Below are 16443 nucleotides of genomic sequence, written 5' to 3'. Positions count from 1 at the left end.
TTTTCTCCACTTCAGTAGCCCGATTTCGTCGATTGCGTGGAGAGGGCTGTAGAATGTGGCGCCGCCTTTCCTGCTCCGTCCATGACAGGCGTGCTGGTCTCTGGAGAGAGAGCACGGTCCATCAGCGCACTCCAATAAAGGCACTGGAAGCAGCTGAATCGCATTGGCGAAGCTCAGCGCTGGGCCGCTGGGCACGTCTTACCACCGTTTCCGTAGTGTAGTGGTTATCACGTTCGCCTCACACGCGAAAGGTCCCCGGTACGAAACCGGGCGGAAACAGACATCTCTTGTCGCCAGGCACAAAAGGGGATTGGGGATTCGCCTAGCGCTGTGATCGAACAGACCCACTGGACCCACCTCTTAGTGTGGCGGGATCTGCACAGTGCATGTCACAGCGCATCCTGCTTTCACTTCAAGGCGCGTCCTGATGTACCCCAGTCTCCCGCGTGACAGGTGGGGACAGGTGACAGGTCCTATACTAACGAGGAAGACATCGCTCTCGCCAACCCCCAGCATCGTGTCCCGACCCAGCATGCTGGAAGCCGACGCGTGCTGTGATTCCTTTACGGAGCAGAAATGACAACCGAGGAGCCGAGAGATCATTTCAGCATTTCGCGTCTGAACGGAAAACACAACCAACGACCAACTCGGAATGACTTGCCTTTGACGCTTCTCAAAGCGTTCTTTGTGCATCGAACAGACCCACTCACCTCTTAGTGTGGCGGGATCTGCACAGTGCATGTCGCAGCGCTTCCTGCTTTCACTTCAATGTGCTTCCTGATGTCGAGTCGACTGCCGTGCGGAGGCTCTGAAAGCGAGAGCAATGAAAAGGTGCACGACGCTGTGAAAGAAAACAGAGAAGTGAAAGGCAGTCATTTCTCTAAGGAGGTGAAAGAAAAGCTACTCCCCGTCGGGGAATCGAACCCCGGTCTCCCGCGTGACAGGCGGGGATACCTGCCACTATACTAACGAGGAAGACATCACTCTCTCCAACCCCCGGCATCATGTCCCGACCCAGCATGCTGGAAGCCGACGCGTGCTGTGATCCCTTTACGGAGCAGAAATGACAACCGAGGAGCCTAGAGATCATGTCAGCATTTCGCGTCTGAACGGAAAACACAATCGACCAACTCGGAATGACTTGCCTTTGACGCTTTTCAAAGTGTTCTTTGTGCACGACGACTGCGCCGCCTAGCACATACAAAGGGGTTGTACAACTTTGAACTAGCAAATGGAAGAGGGCTAAGCCCCCTCTCTTTTAGCCCAGGTTCGATCTGTCTCCCAGAATCACCAGGGCGCACACACACACACACCCGTGCCGTTGAAGTGCTCTGCTTCATTTCTAAGGGCAACTCAACATTCACTCCTACCCCGAGTGCAGAAAAGACAGCATCCACAGCAACAACAGCTCAGGTCTCTGCACAGGAGCTAAGCTGCCCTCATCTCCTCTGCTCTGCGGCTCCTGCGGAGTGGAGTCCTGCCTGGAGCCGTGTTTGCAGGCGGCGGCTCCCCGCGCCCTGTCTGGGCGTCGTGTCCAAGAGCTCCTGGGAGGAAGAGCGAGCCCTCCCACTCGGGGGCTTTTCCACGGTCTGTGTGAGGAGGGGCGGGTGTGTCCAGTAGCTTATCGAGCGGAAGCCTGGGGCGGCGGAGAGCTGTGATCGTGCAGACCTTGAGGTGTCACCTCTTTGTCTGCTTTCCCGCCCCCCCTCCGCCCAAGCTCTGCTCCAAAGTAGCCCGGCAACCCCTCACACCTGCACGTGTCACAACCTAAGGTGCGGTCATGAGACACCCATGGGGTGTCGTTCTGTTCTTGCTAATTGTTTCCTGCCCGTCGCAGGCAGGAGTCCATGCGAGGAAGATGCGCTGGACAGAGCTCAGAGGGCGCAGCTGGGTGGCTTTCCTTCTGAGTGACGTTCCTGCAACACTCTCCCGCTACTCTTGGTGCGCTCATGCCACAACACAGGAAGGCTGGAGCAGGTGGCTGTGGGCTTTGCGCACCGCCGAAATAGCTCAGTTGGGAGAGCGTTAGACTGAAGATCTAAAGGTCCCTGGTTCGATCCCGGGTTTCGGCATTTTGTTTCATCGCGCCCTTTGTTCCTCTCTCCAGCGCCACCTGCCTAAAGTGACGCGTCCCTTTCTCAGCCCGAAACGCAAGCGAGACACCAGCAGCGATCCCTGCAGGTTTCCGTAGTGTAGCGGCTATCACGTTCGCCTAACACGCGAAAGGTCCCCGGTTCGAGACCTCGTTTTGCACGCTCCTGTACTTCACAGAGGTCTTGAGCGACCGGTCATTTGTTCCCAATGTATTTCCGGTGCCTTCGTGCACTCTTGTACCAAACGCACGTTCCTTCTGTACGCGGAGCCGATCATTTGCAATTGGGCTGTGCCGACAGACCAGGTCGAGCTCTGTCGGCTCAAAAGCAGCGCAGGACCTGCAAGAACAACAGAAAGATTAGCATCCAGCGGGGGCCTCTTAGTGAGCCCAAGAGCTCATCAAGAATCGGCTCCAGCAACAGGGCTGGGCGCATTGTTCCATTCTCCGCCCACTCTCGGTGTAAACAAGTCCCTCCTGGTCTCTGCTTGAAATGCACTTTCCTGCGTTTGCTTTGGTGTAACTGGCTTCCCCTGCATGGGCGAATGTGAAGAAGATCCTTAGTAAGTCATTGAAGAAAACCGAGAAGAGGTCGGAGTGGCCTCTGTCGTTCATCAACGATCCAGTCAGGCAGTACTCCTCTGTAAAGCGCCGTTCGTTCACGTCGATTGGCTTTTTTTTGCCTTCATTCGTGCGAGTAGTAAAAGCAGACGCCCCTATTCTGCCGTGACCCGGATTCGAACCGGGGTTGTTGCGGCCACAACGCAAAGTACTGACCACTATACGATCACAGCGAGTTACCGAGACACACGCGGCAGGGCGGAAAGGGCTGTGCTCTCTTCGTGTGACATAATTCGGAAAAGTCCTGACGTTGCATTTCAACTGAGCCCCAGTATACATCGACCCTTCGACACTCTGAGTGACAACTCTCTTGCGTGTTTTCTCATATTTATGTAGTTTGCTTGCATGATGCCGGGAACAGCATGGTTGTTCGCTGCCATATAGTCTAGCGGTTAGGGTTCCTGGTTTTCACCCAGGCGGTTCGACTCGGTTTTGCCTCCTGCTTTCCAAAAGATCAGCACCGTGTACGAAAGAGCCGCATTAAAACTACTCGAACGTGCAAAACGTGCGAGAAGAGGGGGCGCTTGTTTCCAACCGAAACTTCTCGCGTGTGAGACGAGCTGATCATCGCTGTGGGAGGGTTACTCTGGTAGACAGGGCTGACCTTCGGCAATAGGATTTATAGTCTCCAAGATGATATTTGCACTTTCTGGAGAGGCGATTTTCTCCACTTCAGTAGCCCGATTTCGTCGATTGCGTGGAGAGGGCTGTAGAATGTGGCGCCGCCTTTCCTGCTCCGTCCATGACAGGCGTGCTGGTCTCTGGAGAGAGAGCACGGTCCATCAGCGCACTCCAATAAAGGCACTGGAAGCAGCTAAATCGCATTGGCGAAGCTCAGCGCTGGGCCGCTGGGCACGTCTTACCACCGTTTCCGTAGTGTAGTGGTTATCACGTTCGCCTCACACGCGAAAGGTCCCCGGTTCGAAACCGGGCGGAAACAGACATCTTTTGTCACCAGGCACAAAAGGGGATTGGGGATTCGCCTAGCGCTGTGATCGAACAGACCCACTGGACCCACCTCTTAGTGTGGCGGGATCTGCACAGTGCATGTCACAGCGCATCCTGCTTTCACTTCAAGGCGCGTCCTGATGCACCCCAGTCTCCCGCGTGACAGGTGGGGACAGGTGACAGGTCCTATACTAACGAGGAAGACATCGCTCTCGCCAACCCCCAGCATCGTGTCCCGACCCAGCATGCTGGAAGCCGACGCGTGCTGTGATTCCTTTACGGAGCAGAAATGACAACCGAGGAGCCGAGAGATCATTTCAGCATTTCGCGTCTGAACGGAAAACACAAACGATCAACTCGGAATGACTTGCCTTTGACGCTTCTCAAAGCGTTCTTTGTGCATCGAACAGACCCACTCACCTCTTAGTGTGGCGGGATCTGCACAGTGCATGTCGCAGCGCTTCCTGCTTTCACTTCAATGTGCTTCCTGATGTCGAGTCGACTGCCGTGCGGAGGCTCTGAAAGCGAGAGCAATGAAAAGGTGCACGACGCTGTGAAAGAAAACAGAGAAGTGAAAGGCAGTCATTTCTCTAAGGAGGTGAAAGAAAAGCTACTCCCCGTCGGGGAATCGAACCCCGGTCTCCCGCGTGACAGGCGGGGATACTTGCCACTATACTAACGAGGAAGACATCGCTCTCTCCAACCCCCGGCATCGTGTCCCGACCCAGCATGCTGGAAGCCGACGCGTGCTGTGATCCCTTTACGGAGCAGAAATGACAACCGAGGAGCCGAGAGATCATGTCAGCATTTCGCGTCTGAACGGAAAACACAAACGACCAACTCGGAATGACTTGCCTTTGACGCTTTTCAAAGTGTTCTTTGTGCACGACGACTGCGCCGCCTAGCAGATACAAAGGGGTTGTACAACTTTGAACTAGCAAATGGAAGAGGGCTAAGCCCCCTCTCTTTTAGCCCAGGTTCGATCTGTCTCCCAGAATCACCAGGGCGCACACACACACACACCCGTGCCGTTGAAGTGCTCTGCTTCATTTCTAAGGGCAACTCAACATTCACTCCTACCCCGAGTGCAGAAAAGACAGCATCCACAGCAACAACAGCTCAGGTCTCTGCACAGGAGCTAAGCTGCCCTCATCTCCTCTGCTCTGCGGCTCCTGCGGAGTGGAGTCCTGCCTGGAGCCGTGTTTGCAGGCGGCGGCTCCCCGCGCCCTGTCTGGGCGTCGTGTCCAAGAGCTCCTGGGAGGAAGAGCGAGCCCTCCCACTCGGGGGCTTTTCCACGGTCTGTGTGAGGAGGGGCGGGTGTGTCCAGTAGCTTATCGAGCGGAAGCCTGGGGCGGCGGAGAGCTGTGATCGTGCAGACCTTGAGGTGTCACCTCTTTGTCTGCTTTCCCGCCCCCCCTCCGCCCAAGCTCTGCTCCAAAGTAGCCCGGCAACCCCTCACACCTGCACGTGTCACAACCTAAGGTGCGGTCATGAGACACCCATGGGGTGTCGTTCTGTTCTTGCTAATTGTTTCCTGCCCGTCGCAGGCAGGAGTCCATGCGAGGAAGATGCGCTGGACAGAGCTCAGAGGGCGCAGCTGGGTGGCTTTCCTTCTGAGTGACGTTCCTGCAACACTCTCCCGCTACTCTTGGTGCGCTCATGCCACAACACAGGAAGGCTGGAGCAGGTGGCTGTGGGCTTTGCGCACTGCCGAAATAGCTCAGTTGGGAGAGCGTTAGACTGAAGATCTAAAGGTCCCTGGTTCGATCCCGGGTTTCGGCATTTTGTTTCATCGCGCCCTTTGTTCCTCTCTCCAGCGCCACCTGCCTAAAGTGACGCGTCCCTTTCTCAGCCCGAAACGCAAGCGAGACACCAGCAGCAGTCCCTACAGGTTTCCGTAGTGTAGCGGCTATCACGTTCGCCTAACACGCGAAAGGTCCCCGGTTCGAGACCGGGCGGAAACAGCCTCGTTTTGCACGCTCCTGTACTTCACAGAGGTCTTGAGCGACCGGTCATTTGTTCCCAATGTATTTCCGGTGCCTTCGTGCACTCTTGTACCAAACGCACGTTCCTTCTGTACGCGGAGCCGATCATTTGCAATTGGGCTGTGCCGACAGACCAGGTCGAGCTCTGTCGGCTCAAAAGCAGCGCAGGACCTGCAAGAACAACAGAAAGATTAGCATCCAGCGGGGGCCTCTTAGTGAGCCCAAGAGCTCATCAAGAATCGGCTCCAGCAACAGGGCTGGGCGCATTGTTCCATTCTCCGCCCACTCTCGGTGTAAACAAGTCCCTCCTGGTCTCTGCTTGAAATGCACTTTCCTGCGTTTGCTTTGGTGTAACTGGCTTCCCCTGCATGGGCGAATGTGAAGAAGATCCTTAGTAAGTCATTGAAGAAAACCGAGAAGAGGTCGGAGTGGCCTCTGTCGTTCATCAACGATCCAGTCAGGCAGTACTCCTCTGTAAAGCGCCGTTCGTTCACGTCGATTGGCTTTTTTTTGCCTTCATTCGTGCGAGTAGTAAAAGCAGACGCCCCTATTCTGCCGTGACCCGGATTCGAACCGGGGTTGTTGCGGCCACAACGCAAAGTACTGACCACTATACGATCACAGCGAGTTACCGAGACACACGCGGCAGGGCGGAAAGGGCTGTGCTCTCTTCGTGTGACATAATTCGGAAAAGTCCTGACGTTGCATTTCAACTGAGCCCCAGTATACATCGACCCTTCGACACTCTGAGTGACAACTCTCTTGCGTGTTTTCTCATATTTATGTAGTTTGCTTGCATGATGCCGGGAACAGCATGGTTGTTCGCTGCCATATAGTCTAGCGGTTAGGGTTCCTGGTTTTCACCCAGGCGGTTCGACTCGGTTTTGCCTCCTGCTTTCCAAAAGATCAGCACCGTGTACGAAAGAGCCGCATTAAAACTACTCGAACGTGCAAAACGTGCGAGAAGAGGGGGCGCTTGTTTCCAACCGAAACTTCTCGCGTGTGAGACGAGCTGATCATCGCTGTGGGAGGGTTACTCTGGTAGACAGGGCTGACCTTCGGCAATAGGATTTATAGTCTCCAAGATGATATTTGCACTTTCTGGAGAGGCGATTTTCTCCACTTCAGTAGCCCGATTTCGTCGATTGCGTGGAGAGGGCTGTAGAATGTGGCGCCGCCTTTCCTGCTCCGTCCATGACAGGCGTGCTGGTCTCTGGAGAGAGAGCACGGTCCATCAGCGCACTCCAATAAAGGCACTGGAAGCAGCTAAATCGCATTGGCGAAGCTCAGCGCTGGGCCGCTGGGCACGTCTTACCACCGTTTCGGTGGTGTGGCGGGATCTGCACAGTGCATGTCACAGCGCATCCTGCTTTCACTTCAAGGCGCGTCCTGATGCACCCCAGTCTCCCGCGTGACAGGTGGGGACAGGTGACAGGTCCTATACTAACGAGGAAGACATCGCTCTCGCCAACCCCCAGCATCGTGTCCCGACCCAGCATGCTGGAAGCCGACGCGTGCTGTGATTCCTTTACGGAGCAGAAATGACAACCGAGGAGCCGAGAGATCATTTCAGCATTTCGCGTCTGAACGGAAAACACAAACGATCAACTCGGAATGACTTGCCTTTGACGCTTCTCAAAGCGTTCTTTGTGCATCGAACAGACCCACTCACCTCTTAGTGTGGCGGGATCTGCACAGTGCATGTCGCAGCGCTTCCTGCTTTCACTTCAATGTGCTTCCTGATGTCGAGTCGACTGCCGTGCGGAGGCTCTGAAAGCGAGAGCAATGAAAAGGTGCACGACGCTGTGAAAGAAAACAGAGAAGTGAAAGGCAGTCATTTCTCTAAGGAGGTGAAAGAAAAGCTACTCCCCGTCGGGGAATCGAACCCCGGTCTCCCGCGTGACAGGCGGGGATACCTGCCACTATACTAACGAGAACGACATCACTCTCTCCAACCCCCGGCATCATGTCCCGACCCAGCATGCTGGAAGCCGACGCGTGCTGTGATCCCTTTACGGAGCAGAAATGACAACCGAGGAGCCGAGAGATCATGTCAGCATTTCGCGTCTGAACGGAAAACACAATCGACCAACTCGGAATGACTTGCCTTTGACGCTTTTCAAAGTGCTCTTTATGCACGACGACTGCGCCGCCTAGCACATACAAAGGGGTTGTACAACTTTGAACTAGCAAATGGAAGAGGGCTAAGCCCCCTCTCTTTTAGCCCAGGTTCGATCTGTCTCCCAGAATCACCAGGGCGCACACACACACACACCCGTGCCGTTGAAGTGCTCTGCTTCATTTCTAAGGGCAACTCAACATTCACTCCTACCCCGAGTGCAGAAAAGACAGCATCCACAGCAACAACAGCTCAGGTCTCTGCACAGGAGCTAAGCTGCCCTCATCTCCTCTGCTCTGCGGCTCCTGCGGAGTGGAGTCCTGCCTGGAGTCGTGTTTGCAGGCGGCGGCTCCCCGCGCCCTGTCTGGGCGTCGTGTCCAAGAGCTCCTGGGAGGAAGAGCGAGCCCTCCCACTCGGGGGCTTTTCCACGGTCTGTGTGAGGAGGGGCGGGTGTGTCCAGTAGCTTATCGAGCGGAAGCCTGGGGCGGCGGAGAGCTGTGATCGTGCAGACCTTGAGGTGTCACCTCTTTGTCTGCTTTCCCGCCCCCCCTCCGCCCAAGCTCTGCTCCAAAGTAGCCCGGCAACCCCTCACACCTGCACGTGTCACAACCTAAGGTGCGGTCATGAGACACCCATGGGGTGTCGTTCTGTTCTTGCTAATTGTTTCCTGCCCGTCGCAGGCAGGAGTCCATGCGAGGAAGATGCGCTGGACAGAGCTCAGAGGGCGCAGCTGGGTGGCTTTCCTTCTGAGTGACGTTCCTGCAACACTCTCCCGCTACTCTTGGTGCGCTCATGCCACAACACAGGAAGGCTGGAGCAGGTGGCGGTAGGCTTTGCGCACCGCCGAAATAGCTCAGTTGGGAGAGCGTTAGACTGAAGATCTAAAGGTCCCTGGTTCGATCCCGGGTTTCGGCATTTTGTTTCATCGCGCCCTTTGTTCCTCTCTCCAGCGCCACCTGCCTAAAGTGACGCGTCCCTTTCTCAGCCCGAAACGCAAGCGAGACACCAGCAGCAGTCCCTACAGGTTTCCGTAGTGTAGCGGCTATCACGTTCGCCTAACACGCGAAAAGTCCCCGGTTCGAGACCGGGTGGAAACAGCCTCGTTTTGCACGCTCCTGTACTTCACAGAGGTCTTGAGCGACCGGTCATTTGTTCCCAATGTATTTCCGGTGCCTTCATGCACTCTTGTACCAAACGCACGTTCCTTCTGTACGCGGAGCCGATCATTTGCAATTGGGCTGTGCCGACAGACCAGGTCGAGCTCTGTCGGCTCAAAAGCAGCGCAGGACCTGCAAGAACAACAGAAAGATTAGCATCCAGCGGGGGCCTCTTAGTGAGCCCAAGAGCTCATCAAGAATCGGCTCCAGCAACAGGGCTGGGCGCATTGTTCCATTCTCCGCCCACTCTCGGTGTAAACAAGTCCCTCCTGGTCTCTGCTTGAAATGCACTTTCCTGCGTTTGCTTTGGTGTAACTGGCTTCCCCTGCATGGGCGAATGTGAAGAAGATCCTTAGTAAGTCATTGAAGAAAACCGAGAAGAGGTCGGAGTGGCCTCTGTCGTTCATCAACGATCCAGTCAGGCAGTACTCCTCTGTAAAGCGCCGTTCGTTCACGTCGATTGGCTTTTTTTTGCCTTCATTCGTGCGAGTAGTAAAAGCAGACGCCCCTATTCTGCCGTGACCCGGATTCGAACCGGGGTTGTTGCGGCCACAACGCAAAGTACTGACCACTATACGATCACAGCGAGTTACCGAGACACACGCGGCAGGGCGGAAAGGGCTGTGCTCTCTTCGTGTGACATAATTCGGAAAAGTCCTGACGTTGCATTTCAACTGAGCCCCAGTATACATCGACCCTTCGACACTCTGAGTGACAACTCTCTTGCGTGTTTTCTCATATTTATGTAGTTTGCTTGCATGATGCCGGGAACAGCATGGTTGTTCGCTGCCATATAGTCTAGCGGTTAGGGTTCCTGGTTTTCACCCAGGCGGTTCGACTCGGTTTTGCCTCCTGCTTTCCAAAAGATCAGCACCGTGTACGAAAGAGCCGCATTAAAACTACTCGAACGTGCAAAACGTGCGAGAAGAGGGGGCGCTTGTTTCCAACCGAAACTTCTCGCGTGTGAGACGAGCTGATCATCGCTGTGGGAGGGTTACTCTGGTAGACAGGGCTGACCTTCGGCAATAGGATTTATAGTCTCCAAGATGATATTTGCACTTTCTGGAGAGGCGATTTTCTCCACTTCAGTAGCCCGATTTCGTCGATTGCGTGGAGAGGGCTGTAGAATGTGGCGCCGCCTTTCCTGCTCCGTCCATGACAGGCGTGCTGGTCTCTGGAGAGAGAGCACGGTCCATCAGCGCACTCCAATAAAGGCACTGGAAGCAGCTAAATCGCATTGGCGAAGCTCAGCGCTGGGCCGCTGGGCACGTCTTACCACCGTTTCCGTAGTGTAGTGGTTATCACGTTCGCCTCACACGCGAAAGGTCCCCGGTTCGAAACCGGGCGGAAACAGACATCTTTTGTCGCCAGGCACAAAAGGGGATTGGGGATTCGCCTAGCGCTGTGATCGAACAGACCCACTGGACCCACCTCTTAGTGTGGCGGGATCTGCACAGTGCATGTCACAGCGCATCCTGCTTTCACTTCAAGGCGCGTCCTGATGCACCCCAGTCTCCCGCGTGACAGGTGGGGACAGGTGACAGGTCCTATACTAACGAGGAAGACATCGCTCTCTCCGACCCCCGGCATCGTGTCCCGACCCACCGTGCTGGAAGCCGACGCGTGCTGTGATTCCTTTACGGAGCAGAAATGACAACCGAGGAGCCGGGAGATCATTTCAGCATTTCGCGTCTGAACGGAAAACACAAACGACCAACTCGGAATGACTTGCCTTTGACGCTTCTCAAAGCGTTCTTTGTGCATCGAACAGACCCACTCACCTCTTAGTGTGGCGGGATCTGCACAGTGCATGTCGCAGCGCTTCCTGCTTTCACTTCAATGTGCTTCCTGATGTCGAGTCGACTGCCGTGCGGAGGCTCTGAAAGCGAGAGCAATGAAAAGGTGCACGACGCTGTGAAAGAAAACAGAGAAGTGAAAGGCAATCATTTCTCTAAGGAGGTGAAAGAAAAGCTACTCCCCGTCGGGGAATCGAACCCCGGTCTCCCGCGTGACAGGCGGGGATACTTGCCACTATACTAACGAGGAAGACATAGCTCACTCCAACCCCCGGCATCGTGTCCCGACCCAGCATGCTGGAAGCCGACGCGTGCTGTGATCCCTTTACGGAGCAGAAATGACAACCGAGGAGCCGAGAGATCATGTCAGCATTTCGCGTCTGAACGGAAAACACAAACGAACAACTCGGAATGACTTGCCTTTGACGCTTTTCAAAGTGTTCTTTGTGCACGACGACTGCGCCGCTTAGCAGATACAAAGGGGTTGTACAACTTTGAACTACCAAATGGAAGTGGGCTAAGCCCCCTCTCTTTTAGCCCAGGTTCGATCTGTCTCCCAGAATCACCAGGGCGCGCACACACACACACACCCGTGCCGTTGAAGTGCTCTGCTTCATTTCTAAGGGCAACTCAACATTCACTCCTACCCCGAGTGCAGAAAAGACAGCATCCACAGCAACAACAGCTCAGGTCTCTGCACAGGAGCTAAGCTGCCCTCATCTCCTCTGCTCTGCGGCTCCTGCGGAGTGGAGTCCTGCCTGGAGCCGTGTTTGCAGGCGGCGGCTCCCCGCGCCCTGTCTGGGCGTCGTGTCCAAGAGCTCCTGGGAGGAAGAGCGAGCCCTCCCACTCGGGGGCTTTTCCACGGTCTGTGTGAGGAGGGGCGGGTGTGTCCAGTAGCTTATCGAGCGGAAGCCTGGGGCGGCGGAGAGCTGTGATCGTGCAGACCTTGAGGTGTCACCTCTTTGTCTGCTTTCCCGCCCCCCCTCCGCCCAAGCTCTGCTCCAAAGTAGCCCGGCAACCCCTCACACCTGCACGTGTCACAACCTAAGGTGCGGTCATGAGACACCCATGGGGTGTCGTTCTGTTCTTGCTAATTGTTTCCTGCCCGTCGCAGGCAGGAGTCCATGCGAGGAAGATGCGCTGGACAGAGCTCAGAGGGCGCAGCTGGGTGGCTTTCCTTCTGAGTGACGTTCCTGCAACACTCTCCCGCTACTCTTGGTGCGCTCATGCCACAACACAGGAAGGCTGGAGCAGGTGGCTGTGGGCTTTGCGCACTGCCGAAATAGCTCAGTTGGGAGAGCGTTAGACTGAAGATCTAAAGGTCCCTGGTTCGATCCCGGGTTTCGGCATTTTGTTTCATCGCGCCCTTTGTTCCTCTCTCCAGCGCCACCTGCCTAAAGTGACGCGTCCCTTTCTCAGCCCGAAACGCAAGCGAGACACCAGCAGCAGTCCCTACAGGTTTCCGTAGTGTAGCGGCTATCACGTTCGCCTAACACGCGAAAGGTCCCCGGTTCGAGACCGGGCGGAAACAGCCTCGTTTTGCACGCTCCTGTACTTCACAGAGGTCTTGAGCGACCGGTCATTTGTTCCCAATGTATTTCCGGTGCCTTCGTGCACTCTTGTACCAAACGCACGTTCCTTCTGTACGCGGAGCCGATCATTTGCAATTGGGCTGTGCCGACAGACCAGGTCGAGCTCTGTCGGCTCAAAAGCAGCGCAGGACCTGCAAGAACAACAGAAAGATTAGCATCCAGCGGGGGCCTCTTAGTGAGCCCAAGAGCTCATCAAGAATCGGCTCCAGCAACAGGGCTGGGCGCATTGTTCCATTCTCCGCCCACTCTCGGTGTAAACAAGTCCCTCCTGGTCTCTGCTTGAAATGCACTTTCCTGCGTTTGCTTTGGTGTAACTGGCTTCCCCTGCATGGGCGAATGTGAAGAAGATCCTTAGTAAGTCATTGAAGAAAACCGAGAAGAGGTCGGAGTGGCCTCTGTCGTTCATCAACGATCCAGTCAGGCAGTACTCCTCTGTAAAGCGCCGTTCGTTCACGTCGATTGGCTTTTTTTTGCCTTCATTCGTGCGAGTAGTAAAAGCAGACGCCCCTATTCTGCCGTGACCCGGATTCGAACCGGGGTTGTTGCGGCCACAACGCAAAGTACTGACCACTATACGATCACAGCGAGTTACCGAGACACACGCGGCAGGGCGGAAAGGGCTGTGCTCTCTTCGTGTGACATAATTCGGAAAAGTCCTGACGTTGCATTTCAACTGAGCCCCAGTATACATCGACCCTTCGACACTCTGAGTGACAACTCTCTTGCGTGTTTTCTCATATTTATGTAGTTTGCTTGCATGATGCCGGGAACAGCATGGTTGTTCGCTGCCATATAGTCTAGCGGTTAGGGTTCCTGGTTTTCACCCAGGCGGTTCGACTCGGTTTTGCCTCCTGCTTTCCAAAAGATCAGCACCGTGTACGAAAGAGCCGCATTAAAACTACTCGAACGTGCAAAACGTGCGAGAAGAGGGGGCGCTTGTTTCCAACCGAAACTTCTCGCGTGTGAGACGAGCTGATCATCGCTGTGGGAGGGTTACTCTGGTAGACAGGGCTGACCTTCGGCAATAGGATTTATAGTCTCCAAGATGATATTTGCACTTTCTGGAGAGGCGATTTTCTCCACTTCAGTAGCCCGATTTCGTCGATTGCGTGGAGAGGGCTGTAGAATGTGGCGCCGCCTTTCCTGCTCCGTCCATGACAGGCGTGCTGGTCTCTGGAGAGAGAGCACGGTCCATCAGCGCACTCCAATAAAGGCACTGGAAGCAGCTAAATCGCATTGGCGAAGCTCAGCGCTGGGCCGCTGGGCACGTCTTACCACCGTTTCCGTAGTGTAGTGGTTATCACGTTCGCCTCACACGCGAAAGGTCCCCGGTTCGAAACCGGGCGGAAACAGACATCTTTTGTCACCAGGCACAAAAGGGGATTGGGGATTCGCCTAGCGCTGTGATCGAACAGACCCACTGGACCCACCTCTTAGTGTGGCGGGATCTGCACAGTGCATGTCACAGCGCATCCTGCTTTCACTTCAAGGCGCGTCCTGATGCACCCCAGTCTCCCGCGTGACAGGTGGGGACAGGTGACAGGTCCTATACTAACGAGGAAGACATCGCTCTCGCCAACCCCCAGCATCGTGTCCCGACCCAGCATGCTGGAAGCCGACGCGTGCTGTGATTCCTTTACGGAGCAGAAATGACAACCGAGGAGCCGAGAGATCATTTCAGCATTTCGCGTCTGAACGGAAAACACAAACGACCAACTCGGAATGACTTGCCTTTGACGCTTCTCAAAGCGTTCTTTGTGCATCGAACAGACCCACTCACCTCTTAGTGTGGCGGGATCTGCACAGTGCATGTCGCAGCGCTTCCTGCTTTCACTTCAATGTGCTTCCTGATGTCGAGTCGACTGCCGTGCGGAGGCTCTGAAAGCGAGAGCAATGAAAAGGTGCACGACGCTGTGAAAGAAAACAGAGAAGTGAAAGGCAGTCATTTCTCTAAGGAGGTGAAAGAAAAGCTACTCCCCGTCGGGGAATCGAACCCCGGTCTCCCGCGTGACAGGCGGGGATACCTGCCACTATACTAACGAGAACGACATCACTCTCTCCAACCCCCGGCATCATGTCCCGACCCAGCATGCTGGAAGCCGACGCGTGCTGTGATCCCTTTACGGAGCAGAAATGACAACCGAGGAGCCGAGAGATCATGTCAGCATTTCGCGTCTGAACGGAAAACACAATCGACCAACTCGGAATGACTTGCCTTTGACGCTTTTCAAAGTGCTCTTTGTGCACGACGACTGCGCCGCCTAGCACATACAAAGGGGTTGTACAACTTTGAACTAGCAAATGGAAGAGGGCTAAGCCCCCTCTCTTTTAGCCCAGGTTCGATCTGTCTCCCAGAATCACCAGGGCGCACACACACACACACCCGTGCCGTTGAAGTGCTCTGCTTCATTTCTAAGGGCAACTCAACATTCACTCCTACCCCGAGTGCAGAAAAGACAGCATCCACAGCAACAACAGCTCAGGTCTCTGCACAGGAGCTAAGCTGCCCTCATCTCCTCTGCTCTGCGGCTCCTGCGGAGTGGAGTCCTGCCTGGAGTCGTGTTTGCAGGCGGCGGCTCCCCGCGCCCTGTCTGGGCGTCGTGTCCAAGAGCTCCTGGGAGGAAGAGCGAGCCCTCCCACTCGGGGGCTTTTCCACGGTCTGTGTGAGGAGGGGCGGGTGTGTCCAGTAGCTTATCGAGCGGAAGCCTGGGGCGGCGGAGAGCTGTGATCGTGCAGACCTTGAGGTGTCACCTCTTTGTCTGCTTTCCCGCCCCCCCTCCGCCCAAGCTCTGCTCCAAAGTAGCCCGGCAACCCCTCACACCTGCACGTGTCACAACCTAAGGTGCGGTCATGAGACACCCATGGGGTGTCGTTCTGTTCTTGCTAATTGTTTCCTGCCCGTCGCAGGCAGGAGTCCATGCGAGGAAGATGCGCTGGACAGAGCTCAGAGGGCGCAGCTGGGTGGCTTTCCTTCTGAGTGACGTTCCTGCAACACTCTCCCGCTACTCTTGGTGCGCTCATGCCACAACACAGGAAGGCTGGAGCAGGTGGCGGTAGGCTTTGCGCACCGCCGAAATAGCTCAGTTGGGAGAGCGTTAGACTGAAGATCTAAAGGTCCCTGGTTCGATCCCGGGTTTCGGCATTTTGTTTCATCGCGCCCTTTGTTCCTCTCTCCAGCGCCACCTGCCTAAAGTGACGCGTCCCTTTCTCAGCCCGAAACGCAAGCGAGACACCAGCAGCAGTCCCTACAGGTTTCCGTAGTGTAGCGGCTATCACGTTCGCCTAACACGCGAAAAGTCCCCGGTTCGAGACCGGGTGGAAACAGCCTCGTTTTGCACGCTCCTGTACTTCACAGAGGTCTTGAGCGACCGGTCATTTGTTCCCAATGTATTTCCGGTGCCTTCATGCACTCTTGTACCAAACGCACGTTCCTTCTGTACGCGGAGCCGATCATTTGCAATTGGGCTGTGCCGACAGACCAGGTCGAGCTCTGTCGGCTCAAAAGCAGCGCAGGACCTGCAAGAACAACAGAAAGATTAGCATCCAGCGGGGGCCTCTTAGTGAGCCCAAGAGCTCATCAAGAATCGGCTCCAGCAACAGGGCTGGGCGCATTGTTCCATTCTCCGCCCACTCTCGGTGTAAACAAGTCCCTCCTGGTCTCTGCTTGAAATGCACTTTCCTGCGTTTGCTTTGGTGTAACTGGCTTCCCCTGCATGGGCGAATGTGAAGAAGATCCTTAGTAAGTCATTGAAGAAAACCGAGAAGAGGTCGGAGTGGCCTCTGTCGTTCATCAACGATCCAGTCAGGCAGTACTCCTCTGTAAAGCGCCGTTCGTTCACGTCGATTGGCTTTTTTTTGCCTTCATTCGTGCGAGTAGTAAAAGCAGACGCCCCTAGTCTGCCGTGACCCGGATTCGAACCGGGGTTGTTGCGGCCACAACGCAAAGTACTGACCACTATACGATCACAGCGAGTTACCGAGACACACGCGGCAGGGCGGAAAGGGCTGTGCTCTCTTCGTGTGACATAATTCGGAAAAGTCCTGACGTTGCATTTCAACTGAGCCCCAGTATACATCGACCCTTCGACACTCTGAGTGACAACTCTCTTGCGTGTTTTCTCATATTTATGTAG

The 16443-nt window shown here is 55.3% G+C and overlaps 17 non-coding genes across 17 annotated transcripts; 10 read left to right on the top strand and 7 right to left on the bottom strand.

The window, feature by feature from the left end:
* The first annotated feature begins 1999 nt into the window (after positions 1–1999).
* On the top strand, positions 2000–2072 carry trnaf-gaa (transfer RNA phenylalanine (anticodon GAA)). Its single transcript has one exon. It is a non-coding gene; the product is annotated as a tRNA-Phe (tRNA).
* Positions 2073–2814: 742 nt separating this feature from the next.
* Positions 2815–2886, bottom strand: trnah-gug (transfer RNA histidin (anticodon GUG)). The gene has a single exon. It is a non-coding gene; the product is annotated as a tRNA-His (tRNA).
* Positions 2887–3580: 694 nt separating this feature from the next.
* Positions 3581–3653, top strand: trnav-cac (transfer RNA valine (anticodon CAC)). The gene has a single exon. It is a non-coding gene; the product is annotated as a tRNA-Val (tRNA).
* A 621-nt stretch (positions 3654–4274) lies between these two features.
* Positions 4275–4346, bottom strand: trnad-guc (transfer RNA aspartic acid (anticodon GUC)). Its single transcript has one exon. It is a non-coding gene; the product is annotated as a tRNA-Asp (tRNA).
* Positions 4347–5370: 1024 nt separating this feature from the next.
* trnaf-gaa (transfer RNA phenylalanine (anticodon GAA)) lies at positions 5371–5443 on the top strand. The gene has a single exon. It is a non-coding gene; the product is annotated as a tRNA-Phe (tRNA).
* Positions 5444–5552: 109 nt separating this feature from the next.
* trnav-aac (transfer RNA valine (anticodon AAC)) lies at positions 5553–5625 on the top strand. The gene has a single exon. It is a non-coding gene; the product is annotated as a tRNA-Val (tRNA).
* A 574-nt stretch (positions 5626–6199) lies between these two features.
* trnah-gug (transfer RNA histidin (anticodon GUG)) lies at positions 6200–6271 on the bottom strand. Its single transcript has one exon. It is a non-coding gene; the product is annotated as a tRNA-His (tRNA).
* Positions 6272–8607: 2336 nt separating this feature from the next.
* Positions 8608–8680, top strand: trnaf-gaa (transfer RNA phenylalanine (anticodon GAA)). The gene has a single exon. It is a non-coding gene; the product is annotated as a tRNA-Phe (tRNA).
* A 756-nt stretch (positions 8681–9436) lies between these two features.
* trnah-gug (transfer RNA histidin (anticodon GUG)) lies at positions 9437–9508 on the bottom strand. Its single transcript has one exon. It is a non-coding gene; the product is annotated as a tRNA-His (tRNA).
* Positions 9509–10202: 694 nt separating this feature from the next.
* On the top strand, positions 10203–10275 carry trnav-cac (transfer RNA valine (anticodon CAC)). Its single transcript has one exon. It is a non-coding gene; the product is annotated as a tRNA-Val (tRNA).
* A 621-nt stretch (positions 10276–10896) lies between these two features.
* trnad-guc (transfer RNA aspartic acid (anticodon GUC)) lies at positions 10897–10968 on the bottom strand. Its single transcript has one exon. It is a non-coding gene; the product is annotated as a tRNA-Asp (tRNA).
* Positions 10969–11994: 1026 nt separating this feature from the next.
* trnaf-gaa (transfer RNA phenylalanine (anticodon GAA)) lies at positions 11995–12067 on the top strand. The gene has a single exon. It is a non-coding gene; the product is annotated as a tRNA-Phe (tRNA).
* A 109-nt stretch (positions 12068–12176) lies between these two features.
* Positions 12177–12249, top strand: trnav-aac (transfer RNA valine (anticodon AAC)). The gene has a single exon. It is a non-coding gene; the product is annotated as a tRNA-Val (tRNA).
* Positions 12250–12823: 574 nt separating this feature from the next.
* Positions 12824–12895, bottom strand: trnah-gug (transfer RNA histidin (anticodon GUG)). The gene has a single exon. It is a non-coding gene; the product is annotated as a tRNA-His (tRNA).
* A 694-nt stretch (positions 12896–13589) lies between these two features.
* trnav-cac (transfer RNA valine (anticodon CAC)) lies at positions 13590–13662 on the top strand. The gene has a single exon. It is a non-coding gene; the product is annotated as a tRNA-Val (tRNA).
* Positions 13663–15379: 1717 nt separating this feature from the next.
* Positions 15380–15452, top strand: trnaf-gaa (transfer RNA phenylalanine (anticodon GAA)). Its single transcript has one exon. It is a non-coding gene; the product is annotated as a tRNA-Phe (tRNA).
* Positions 15453–16208: 756 nt separating this feature from the next.
* trnah-gug (transfer RNA histidin (anticodon GUG)) lies at positions 16209–16280 on the bottom strand. The gene has a single exon. It is a non-coding gene; the product is annotated as a tRNA-His (tRNA).
* Between the last annotated feature and the right edge of the window lie 163 nt (positions 16281–16443).

Source organism: Lepisosteus platostomus, assembly GCF_059453375.1.
Source record: "Lepisosteus platostomus isolate fLepPlt1 chromosome 5 unlocalized genomic scaffold, fLepPlt1.hap1 SUPER_5_unloc_1, whole genome shotgun sequence".
NCBI lineage: Eukaryota > Metazoa > Chordata > Actinopteri > Semionotiformes > Lepisosteidae > Lepisosteus > Lepisosteus platostomus.
Note: the sequence above shows the minus strand (reverse complement) of the source record. Positions and strands in the feature narration are given on the sequence as shown.